The following is a 12,629-nucleotide window of genomic DNA, read 5'->3' on the forward strand; positions in this document are numbered from 1 at the left end:
ATTTCCAGCTTTGTGATTCACAGCTGCAGACAGGCAGAGCACGTCCAATAATGCTATTTGTTTTCCACTTTTTAAAAAAGACTGGGGAAATATATAAACGGTTCATAGAAGAAGCGGGCATTAGCAGACAGTCTGACCATAGTGAGACAGGCAGATGGTTCGTGGGACCGATGCCAGCTGGGTGTTTCTGTAAGTGATCGTGTATCTCCTCTCTGTGCCCCAGCTCTCGGCTTGATTAAGAGGTCAGAAGGAGGCTGCTGCAGCACGAGGCTGGAGCACACATGATCTATGACCAATCCGTCGGTCGCCTAGAAACAACTCTCTAAAAAGGCCCAAAGACAAGTCAATTTATAAGCCCACAAGTTTTGGGCCAAGTAGTGCTGGCTGCTATTAAAACTAAGTTTGATTCTTGGGGTTTGTTTTCCCGAATGCCACTCAGCCCCTTTAACTTTTACACCCCGTCAACTCCTTCCCTTCTTCATACGATGGTATTATTTGGCAAGTGACAACACCCTTCAGGTGGGATTCTGGAAAGTGAGTGAAACAGGCAGTCAGGAGAAAGAAGGGGTCAGGGAAAACTGGGTGAGGTCCGATTTTCCCTTTCTGCACTTGCTGAGTCCTGTGTGCCCAGCACTGGGGGAAGATGTAGGAAAAGGTGACTTCATGATCTTTCCCCAGAAGCAGGAAGTTTACGTGTATGAGGCAGAGCAATCCAAGGATGCCAAGGATGCAAATGAGAGGTATGAACAATGTGTTTTGGAAATGATCAGAGAGGCGGTCAGGAGAAGGCTTCAGAGAGGAGGTAGAATGTGGGATAGGTGAGATTCTTATAAATGAAGAATTGGGATTTGCAGAGATGCCCCTCACACTCCACTAACCTTAGGAAAGTCTCAATCTGTATGCTCTTGGATAGTCTTTATCCTTGTTTGCCTGAAGAGCACAGGATGGAGAACTGTCCAGACAAAGGACTCAAAGAAAAAAGATGCTCAGGCAATATACTGCAGGGCAGATGAAGCACTGCCCTGCCTGGAGTGGGCTTTGAGGCTTTGCTCATTGATTTGCCAGTTAAATCCCACTCTTGAGTGATTCTCACAGCTGACCTGAATGGCCTTTGTGATGGCCACCTGCTGGCTGCACCTTCCTCTGCTTATGTCCACTCCACAGGCCCATCTGCTCTGTTACAGATTCCGGTCAGTGATCCTGTACTGAAATTTTACCCTCTCTTCTTATCAGAAATGAAAGTGATCGTGCTTTCCAACTGTTAATCTATTTAGTAAATATTTACTGGGTACCTACTTTAGCGAGACACCAGAGTAAAAATGTTTGAAGATCTAAAAATCGGCAAATACAGTCTGTCTCTTTCCTCAAAGAATTTGCAGCCTCTTCGTGGAGTGGAGTTAAAAAAAATACATGACTGAAGATGCTGCAAGCCGGTGAGATATGCACCCAGAGAGGAGGAAGCAATGAGGTGGGAGTTAGAGGGACGAGCTGTCACTTCTGGACGGAGGGACCAAGGCAGGTTTTTTTTGGGGAAGAGTCTGTGCAGCACAACAGGACTTGCAATTGAGGGAAGGCAGAGCTCTAGGTTTTATCTAGAATTCTACATTTGGAGTGGCAGTCAGTAGAAGCTGATTCTCATGCCATTTCTTTGTCAAATCATTTCATATGTTTTCATTACTGAAAACAACCCATCTAGATAAAGGCCATGCTAACTTCTGGAAAAAGTCCATGCTATTTTCTGGTTTACCTGGAGCTCTCCCAGTTTACGTGTTATTAATAAACCTTCTTTCATCGTACAAACTGTCATGGTTTGAGAAATGAATTATATAGGCATCTTAATTCTAGATAGTGCTTTCAGCAGCCTTTCAGAAATTCTAAGGTCACAATGTTGGATTAGCTGTTTGAGCTGAAAGCAACATGGTAGATTTTGGGAAGGGGTGTAAGCTTGAACCAAGAAATCCCCTTTATTTTGCTTCTAAATCAACAAATACAAATCAACAAAAAGAAAAAGCCAAGGTACCCTTTTCGCCTAGAATGGAAGCAGGTGGGTGTGCCAGTCATACACTCATTGCTGAGGTATGCTGATAACACAGCAATGATCATGGATAATCTATTAACACACTCGAGCCATACTCAGTCTTGCTTTGCAGATAAACATAGTCTGTGATTATTTTACAACACTGTTAAGGTGCTGGGGGTTGTCCCTCATTTATTACTTGACTAATAAATACTTTAATTACACTTAATAAATAATGTAAGCAGGGCTCACTGAAGTGGTAATTCTTTAAATTAATTATTAACTGCATGCAAAAGGCTGCACTGCCAGTACCACTAAAAGAAAATTCAGCCTTTAATCTAGTGATTATTCATTATCTGGTAATAAAGGCTCCATTTGCATATTATTAGGGAAATAAACTTTGGCCTCCTTGGCAATACAGACAGATCTCAAAGTCCATGCATTATGAATCTCCAAATACTAAAGCAATGATAAACAATATGTAATAAAATCTTCAGTTTATAGCTTTATAGCAGCTGGTTTTTGATTTTTCAAATATATTACAATGATAAAGTGACCAGTTAATGTATAAGCTCTTTGTGAAAGGTGGTGCCTACAGATGGTCGACTGATAGGAAACAGTAAATGTGCAAACTGCTCATTTCCCTTGAGATTGGAGTCATAAAATGATCTCAGTAAGATATGAGAAGAAAATATCCATTTAACCCCTTTCTCTGCAGCAACCCAAACATCACGGTACTGCACTGAATTGTTTTGCATGTGTCTGTTTCTCCTCTCCTCTCTGGCTTCCCATCTTCACTTTGGAGAAGTTAAAGTGGAATTCCTGGTTATCCTAAGGTCACTGTCTCCACACACGCTGGTGTCCTTAATGCTATCTTGGGGTAGGTAAAGAAGCCAGATAAGGTTCTCATCAAAAGAGAAAGATGATTTCTAAAACCAGCAAAAGGCTAGAATTCATGTGCCCTTGCATTTTCTAGCTTGATACTCCCTCCTTGAGCCTGGGAAACTCCCAGGGGAGGTGACTGACTACTTCCACCCACCATCGCCACCCGACCAGGAGCTATGGCCAAAGAACAAGCACACGAAGCAGCCTCCCAGTATCCCAAACTACAAAGTGCTGAGAGCAAATTAATGAATCAAAAACAGGTTTCCAGAGGAGAATGAATTTCTCTTCCTCTGCTTCTTTTAGGACAAAGTGGAGGTGGGGATGAGAAGCAGGGTGGGGATGAGAAGCAGGGTGGGGGGGAAGGAGATAGGAAGCCGAGGGCTCATGAAAATGCTGACAGTCACAAGGAAGCGGGAATGAACTCTCTTCCCATTTCCTGTCCTGTCCTACTCATCTTGCTGAGCCCCATGTCGGTACTATTTCTTTCCAGTGGCCTTCCCTAATCCCCTGTTCATTCCAGTAGTCACCGACAGTGTGGGCCAGTCAATACTACACAGACTTGTGTGAGGTGGGGAAAGGGCTGCAAGAAGGTGAGTTGTGTCCTTTAAAGTGGACATTTTGGGAGCTGAAGCTGTTTCAATAATGCTGATACTACTCCAAATAGTATTGATAGAGAACTTTTCATGTTTGTATTAGTCAGCTTGGGTGGTTATAACAAATATCATCAATTGGATGACTTAAACAAAAGACAGTTTTTCTCACAGTTCTGGTAGCTGGAGGTCTAAGACAAGGGTGTCAGCATGGTTGGGTCTTTGGTGAGGGCTTTCCTCCTGGCTTGCAGATAGCTACTTTCTCACTGTGTTCTTACATGGCAGAAAGAGAGAGCTCTGGTCTTTTTCTCTTCTTATAAGGACACTAATCCCACCAGGGCTCCACCCTAATGACCACATCTTAACCTAATCACCTCCCAAGAGCCCCGACTCCAAAACCCATCATATATGGAGTTAGGGCTTCAACATATGAATGAGGGGGACACAAACATTCCATCCATAACAATGTTCTTCTGAACATCTTCAATGAGAGAACAATTATATTAACAATAATCACACTCTTTAACTGAGCATGAACCCTGTGTGCCAGGGATTTCACCTACATTATCTCATATTATCCCCATGTAACACCAAGAGGTAAATATCATTAACCCTTTACAATGGAGAACACTAAGATTTTGGAGAAAATTATATAGCCTAAGTTAGAACCCAGTGACTCCAAAGCCAAGGCTTTAATGTCTTTGCCTACTGCTCTGTCTTCTGAAGGTAGAATAATCAGTGGTTATTTCCCAAAAGAACCACTTTCCTGAAAGTGTTCCTTTTCACATGTCACTAATGTGGCTTCTCCGGACATTTTCTTTAGCTCAAAGAGAATTCTAAGAGTAGGAATTTTAGGTACACTACAGGTTAGTGGGATAATATTTGGGTGGGAAGGGCCTCATCTGCCTCTTGATATCATGCCATAAAGGCAACTGTCTACTCCATCTGTGATATCCACATAGGGCCAACTCTATTCTCCTCTAACCTATCTGTAGCTTGTTGGGCCACTAACTTCAATTAATGTTTGTACATATTACTCATTCAATCTTTCAATCATTCCTATGAGCTAGGTTGGTATTCTTATTATTCTTGTTTTAAAGATGAGAAAACTGAAGCACAGAGAGATTGGGCAATCTCCCCAAGTTCACACAGCAAGTGAAGGAAAGACCACCATAAATTCAAATGTAGACATCTTTGTGTTTATCACTAAAGAATGAACAGTTGGATCTTCCATCACAAATGTCTCTTATGTCCTATCAGAAATGATGTCAGGCCAGGCTCGGTGGCTCACACCTGTAATCCCAGCATTTTGGGAGGCTGAGGCAGGCAGATCATGAGGTCAGGAGTTTGAGACAAGCCTGGCCAACACAGTGAAACCCCGTCTCTACTAAAAATATATAAATTAGCCGGGCATGGTGGTGCATGCATGTAGTCACAGCTACTTGGGAGGCTGAGGCAAGAGAATTGCTTGAACCTGGGAGGCAGAGGTTGCAGTGAGCCGAGGTTGTGCCACTGCACTCCAGCCTGGGGGACAGAGCAAGACTCCATCTTAACAAAAACAAAAACAAAAAAGATGTCAATTTGCCACAAAGGGTTAAACATCTGCACATTTACTCCCTTACCTACAATATTCCATTTATTTTGCATTCCCTCATAGTTCCATTCACTCATTAATTCATTTAACAAATATTTTCAAAGCACATTACTTGGTGCCAGTCATTGTACTAGATACTGGCTATCAAATCTAAATTTACAAAAGGAAATTGAACCAATGGGCTATTAACTGAATTGACAAAGTGATCCAATGACTTTGGTGTTGGTAGAGACCTCTCCATTTTCTGAACCTCTCATAGGCTCCAGGAGAGAAGTAGCTTTAAAAAGAGCTGTCGATGCACAACAACCTGTGTGGCTCGCCACTGGCTCCCGCTTTTAAAGAGATGATGGCATGATTTCTGATTACAGCCATTAGACAAAATAAAATAGAGAAAGCTGGCTCACCAGTTTCATCCTGCTTAATCAAATAGCCTAATTCATCATATTCACTCACATGATAGTGCCTTTCCACACTTCAAAGACAGGCATGCACAAGGCCAGTTCAGGCTTCCATCCAATGGCAACTCATTCCTTTTTAAATACAGACAGATAATCTTTTCTTCTTTCCCCCCCACCCTCTTCTGAAAGCCTGTTTCAGATCCAGCCAGGAAGAAACCTATGCTGGGGATAGCATTATCCTTCATGACAGAATCCAGCAGAATTTCTTTCTTACTGACTTTGGGGCTGGAGTGGGGTCTGAGCCAGGATCAGAATATCAAAGTATGTCAGAACTGGCAGGGTCCACAGGGAGAAGGTAGTCCATCCACTCACTTTAGAGATAAGAAAACCTATGATATTGCCACAAAGCAGGAGCAGAGCCTCAGCCTCCAGACTCCACAGCCAGAGCTCTCAACTTGTCTTGTCTCTAGGATTGCTGTTAGCACCTCAGAAAACCTTGGAACAGGGCTTCCAGTTGGTTCTTCAGTACACGCACAAAAGCCTGCCTTCAGATACATTGCTGGCAGTTCCACAGAGGATCCAAACTTTCTTTGTTTATGATAGAAACAAATTTGCGAAGTTGGTGATGGTTACTCTACTGTGCTTCCATTTCCTCTCCCTGGTCCTCTTTACTTGTACTAGGGACCCACTCTCCAGGTGTGTTTCCAGGAATTTTGTTGCTAATTGCACCTGCTTTCTCTCCATAAGGCCTGGGTTATGGAAAAGACTACTCTGGAAAGACTTCTTTTTCCTTCCCTTTCAAAGCGCCTCTGCACCCACCTGCCTATCATTATTTCAAATGAAGAGAGGGAATGCCCTTATTCAAAATCAGATCTGAGTGACTGATACAGGGTCTCAAAAAAAAATACCCCAAAACAAATGCCTCAGAAGTAGCCTCAGAAGCAAAAGCCTTTCTCTGACCTTCTTCTGCCCTCCTGTCTCTACCTCTCATTCTTCCCAAGGCTAGCCATAGAAACTAGAACCCCTCTGCCCTACAGATCATCGAAACTAGGACTCCATTTCCCCCAATCCAGCCATAAAATCTAAAAAGATTACTCCAACTCTTCCCCCTACTCCCACTGCCCTTCTGTGTAAATCAAGATGGCCATCAAGAAATTATCTGACCTATCTTCTTTGACTCTAGGTCATAAGACCCGCATTCCAGAGATGGTTCTGCCACATATCCATGGAAAGAATGTGCGTTCAAAGAGGCCGAGAAGAATCTAGACAGACAGGCCTTACTGGGTATCCCCACTCAGTCCCTTAGTATTAGATGATGGCTTTTTTTTCCAATCATATTTCTACATAGTTGTCCTTACTTTGCTGAACCTAAGCATAAAAATAGACAGTTTTCCCTGCATCTTTGGGTCTTCATTCTGAAAGCTCCCATGTCATGGAAAACTACAACCACACACATTTATATGTCTCTTCTGTTAATTTGCCTCTTGTCAGTGATTTTCAGTGAACCTTCAGAAAGTAAACCTTCACCTTTCCCTTCCCCTACAGTGAACCTACGTTGCCAACTAATATACCGGGGAAACTGTTAATTTGAAACAGGGATAAATCTCATGGTTAAATTTCAGTGGGTTTAGACTTTGGAGCAAGGAAGCTTTCCCAAATAGTTTTCAAAACATGCACATAGAACCATATGTATGTGCACAGCTGTCCCACATATCGACATTGTGTAGACACAGTCTAAAAGCTTCAACAACCTAGCATCTGCCAATCCCTATGCACACACACATCCTGGGTAACCTAGACAATATGGTTGATATATACGGAAGGGAATTTTTTTCTAGCCACCTGACTTAGTTAAAGATAAATCTTTGGCAAATGAAGGCTTAGCAAACAATAACAATGGTGATAGTAGCTTCCTTTATGGAACACTTAATTTGTAATTAAGCTTTATATACATCTCGCTTTTTACTTTTTCTAACAAGCCTTTTATGAGTTGATTGTATCTTCCCAAAATTGATATGTTGAAATCCTAACCCCTAATATATTAGAGTGTAATCTTATTTGGAAATAAGTTCATTGCAGATGTAATGAGTTAAGATAAGGTTATAATGGAGTAGGGTGGGCCCCTAATTCAACATATCCTGTGTCTTAATAAAAAGAGGAAATTTGGACATAGAGACATGCACAAAGGGAGAATCCTGAGTGAAGATGAAGGCAGAGATCTGAGTGATGCCTTGACATGCCAATGAAAGTCAAAGATTGCCAGCAAACCACCAGAAGCAAGAGGAGAGGCATGGAACAGATTCTTCCTCACAGTCTCAGAAGGAATGAACTCTATCAACACCTTGATCTCTGACTTCTGGACATCAGAACTGTGAGACAATAAATTTCTGTTATTTAAGCCACCTGGTTTGTGGCACTTTGTTATGCAGTGCTAGCATACTACTACAAAGCCTTTGAGTACTATTATCCTCATTTTATCAACAAGGAAACTGAGGATCAGACCACTTAAATAACCTGCCCAAGACCACATAGCATGTAGGGAGCAAAGCCAGTATTCAAACATGGATCTGCATGCTCTGCTGCTTCTCAGGTACTGGGAAGTTGTGCTGGTAAAGGCTAGGAAAGACTAGTTTTTCCTCCATGGCAAGCCAGATATGATACATCTTCATTTTCAGCCTGGAAAAGGGCAGCCAGGTCTCCCGGGTCACACTCCCATCACTAATAGCACTCTGGGGTCTGTTCTCTCCTTTTTTCATGTTTCTTCTCGTTCAGCAATTAACAGAATCCCAAATCAAATGCCAAGGGCTGACATTAGAAAATAAAGGTTCCCCCTTCAATCTTCTCATTTCTTTAGCCCTGGAAATGCACTGGAGGCCCCCAAATGCAGTGCATGCTTTCATATTGTTTCTGAGAGAGTGAATTCCTAAATTCATCAGGGGTGGGAAGGAAAGTCAAGTTTAAACCTAAAATGCTTCCTCATTCCTGGTTTCTGTGGCCAGAGTACCTCCTTGCCCTCTGGTATCCATCCATGTAGACTTCACAAACACACACATATGTGCATGCACGCATGTGTGTGCACACACACACACAGAGAAAAGTTGAACTTGGCTCTCTCACTGAAGCCAAACAGACCAGATTCCTCTTGGGCCTCCTTGTCTTACTGCCTTTCCAGCACTAAGCACTGGTGGTCCCACCCTTAGGAGGGTTCTCTCACCCTCTCTCCTGAAGCCAAGATCCATGGTGGCCCTATGTAATGGCTATGGCATTCTTCTTTCAGGGTTTTGACTGGGTGGAGAAAAGGGGAGTGTGAGGGCAGAGAGATGGCAGCCCATTTGGATTTTATTCCATTTCCAAATCATTTGACTATAATGCCCCTCCACAAGAGGGCACATGTAGACTTATCCTTGGCATCTCTGCTTGAAAGAGCCATTTTAGCATTTCCCAAGCTGAAAAATTATGTAAAACTACATTTTAAAGAGGCACCTCATTATTTTTCTGACCAGTGAGGCTGAAACATTGGCATGAGTAGAATGCAGTCAAAGACAGCCAAAGTGGAAAAGGAGAGGGCATGGCTGTCCAAGGGAAGGGACAGTTGGGAGCAGGCAGAAGCAATCCGATGGTTTCGAATCCACAGTTCAGCCCCAGAGACTGGGCAAAAACAGGAGACCAGAAATAGAGAAGTCAGTCAATGTCAGATCAAAACATAATGCAGCACCAACAAGGCAGCCTGGATGATCCTCAGGCAGGACGCTCTTTATTGTCTCTTTATTCTCCCAGCATTTGAGTCCTAGAGCAATGCTGGCCTGATACCTAAGGACTCAAAGTGTCTCAATTCCTAGTAGGTTCTCACCTATGACTTAAGTGACAATAGCAACAGCCATTTCCCTTTATTGCACAGTGTCTCTGTGTTCTGGGTTGCTCCAAGTGTTTTATTTTTAATGTAAGTTCCATCACTCCCCTCATTACAGATGACAAAATGGAAGCTTTGAGAGAAGTCAACTTTCCAGATGTCATGTACATTGTAAGTGATAGTGCCAGGACTCCAGTTAGGCATGTCTCCTTCTTGGAATTCTATCTACCAAGTCAGGAACACACTCAGCCCATGTCCTCTGGCAGGTTTGCCTCCCACTGACTAGGCTTACTGGGTTCACCTTCCACCTAATTGCTAAAGAGGACATGTGGTCTGGCACCCAGAGAAATGTTCTGATTTCCAACAAATTGGAACAGCTCTGCTGGTGAGGAGTGAAAGGAAACCCAGACTACCCAACTTCTCAGCTCTATGGTCTTGGAGTAAGTGTCTTTTGACAAACCTGGCTGAGGTGGGGGTAGTGGTGAATGGAGTGTTAGAGGACAGCCACATGGGGTTCTCTGTATATGTTGGCAAAAGTCACAGAGCAACACTGCTGGATTTAGTCCAGATGTCATGAAGAATATAAAAAAAAAAAAAAAAAAACATGAAAAACGATTCATACTCCTTTGGAAGAGTCAGCCATCCATTTTCATTAGTTCATGATTTGATCAACCTACACAGGTCTCTTTTTAGCTTCCGGTGAACCACAATATTATGACTGGGCTTAAATAATGCCAGAGCAATTCATGCAAAAGGGAAACATTGAGTTAAACCAGTCACAGGGCACTGCAACTAGCTTTCCAATGCTAAATTACTCTCCTGCAAGGAAATGGTCTTACTTATGAGAAACAAAGCATAAAGTCTCCAAGGATTGATCTGTGCAGGGTAGAGCCTGAGGGAAGACTCTCCAGGTGTAGAGGGCCAACTGGTGTCCAGTCTTTCCCTAGAGTGGTCTCATCTCTGTTGGGTTCTCGCAAACAGGGATTCCTGTGTCTCCCTTACCCCCAACACTGTGCTGCTGTGGATATGGTACCATTCCCTTCCAAACTCTCCACCAAATGTGGGCAAAACTCCTTTTCATGTTTTTCCTTAGTGCAGCAGAGCAGAGACCGGTGTATAATTATTTAGCTAATTATGTGTAATTATTTCATTGGCATTTCTTCCTCACTAGACTGAGAGCATCATAAGAGCAAGAAACAGGTTGGTTGTGTTCATCCATGAATCCTCAACACCTACCATGGTGCCAAACATACTGTAGATGTGCAATAAATAGCTGTTCATTGACAGTTTTTCAAAAAGAAAACAAAAAAAATTCCAGAATATATACATAGCATGAGAATCAGTAGAGTTTCTTTACTGAACACTTTTCTGAGAGCCAAATCCCTTAGCTAATCCTTTAGTAACCAGGTTAGTATTTAAGTTAACAACGTGGTGAAATCTGACAAGCAAACCAGGCAAATTTGTCTGGCTTTTTTTTTAAGAGATAGAGTCTTGCTCTGTTGCCCAGGCTGGAATATAGTGGTGCCTCCATAGTTCACTGCAACCTCAAACATCTGGGCTCAAGCAATCCTCCATCCTCAGCCTCCCAAGTAGCTAGGTGTGCACCATGCCCAGCTAATTTTTTAATTTTTATTTTTGTAGAGATGGCACCTGGCTATATTGCCTAGGCTGGTCTCGAACTCCTGGTCTCAAGTGATCCTCCCTTCTTGGAACTCCCAAAGTTCTGGGATTACAGGCATAAGCTATCATGCCTAGCTTGTCTGGGTTTCAATACCAGGGCTGCCACTGTCTTCTCTTACTCTTGACAGGTTATAGGCCCTAGGTAACATTGGAGTTATAGAGGATCACTGGGAAAATTAAAGGAGTTATTGTTCAGAAAGTGCTTAATGCCTGATATGGGGAATAATGAACTATGTGTATGTCCCCCACAGCTCCTTGATGAATTCTTATATGGACAGGAATTCTTAAATGACAGGAAGACAGCCAGTATTCTTGTCCATTTTCCTATCATAGATATACATAAGCCTTAAATTTCAACTTTCTTGCTAGATCATTAGGATATTTTTATTCCTGGTTTCCATTCTGAGGGACACAATTCATTCACAGTCTGTTTGAGTAGAAATGGTATTATTTAGCCTCCAGCAGGATAGGTTTGTTTTAAACAGTTGCTTTGGCTATTATAAATAATCTTAAACACAGTCTTAAACAAAGATCTCTCTCCTTCTCTGTTGCTTTTTTTGCACACACACACACGAACACCCAAACACACACGGAGCCTTTCTTTAACTTGCCCCTGAACCCTCTCAAACTAGTTTGTATGTGTAGATACAGATGACAGGAGGCAAATTCTGCTAGCTGTGGAATAAAAAATATTTGTGTTTTTCAGGCCAGCTTGTGGTTGCAATAGGAATAGAAGGGACTTCCCTACTCCCATCCCACCCTACCCCCTCATCCTGCCTCAACCAGTCATGCAGAGAGATGCTGAATGGCTGCCTGCTCTCAGGGGAATGATTTGTGGAGGTTTAATGAAAATAATTTAATCAATCGAATCCAACAAATATTCACTGAGTACCTACCATAGTAAAGAACTTACTACATTTTATACTTACTGAAAGTCTTTATTTTTGCCTCTCCACGTCCTTGAGAGCATCATGCTGATGTTCCCTTCTACAGTTTCAGTCCTAGCACAGACCCTCATACATAGTAAGGGCCTAATAAATGTTTTATTGGATGTATGACTGTGCATAGAAAGGCAATAGGAAGTCAAGGGGGTAAGTATATTTATAACCCAAGATTTCTAGGCCTTTGGAAGACAGCAGGGTATCATATACATTAAGAGCATGTATTTTGCTTAGTATGAATATGAATCCTCATACTTGGAGTTATTATCTGCCAATAAGTTAATTATCCTCTTCAGGTTTCAATTTTCTTATCAACAAAATGGGAAACAACAGGTAACTTTTGAGGGCCAAGACATTGACGATGTGCTTAGCACAGCGTCCGACATAGTATCCAACACAACTGTCTGCTGCGGTTGCAGCTTAGTCAGTGCATAGTGAGCACACAACACAACAACTGCCAGTGCGGCTGGAGGGCAGTGACCAAGTTCTTACATGGCCACCACTTAACCACCTCCAGTGCCGGTTGGTGTGCGTGGGGATGATAGACATGGGCCGCATGACATGAGTGGGCCAGCAGCTGGAGCAGATGGGCCGCTCCCAGATGAGAGGCTTGAAGGAGGTGGGGCACTGTGCAGGGAACTGGTGCTGGTTGGGCACGCCTGGCTCCTGGAGAG

The sequence above is a fragment of the Mandrillus leucophaeus genome, unplaced genomic scaffold (genome assembly GCF_000951045.1).
Source record: "Mandrillus leucophaeus isolate KB7577 unplaced genomic scaffold, Mleu.le_1.0 Scaffold189, whole genome shotgun sequence".
Classification (NCBI taxonomy): domain Eukaryota; kingdom Metazoa; phylum Chordata; class Mammalia; order Primates; family Cercopithecidae; genus Mandrillus; species Mandrillus leucophaeus.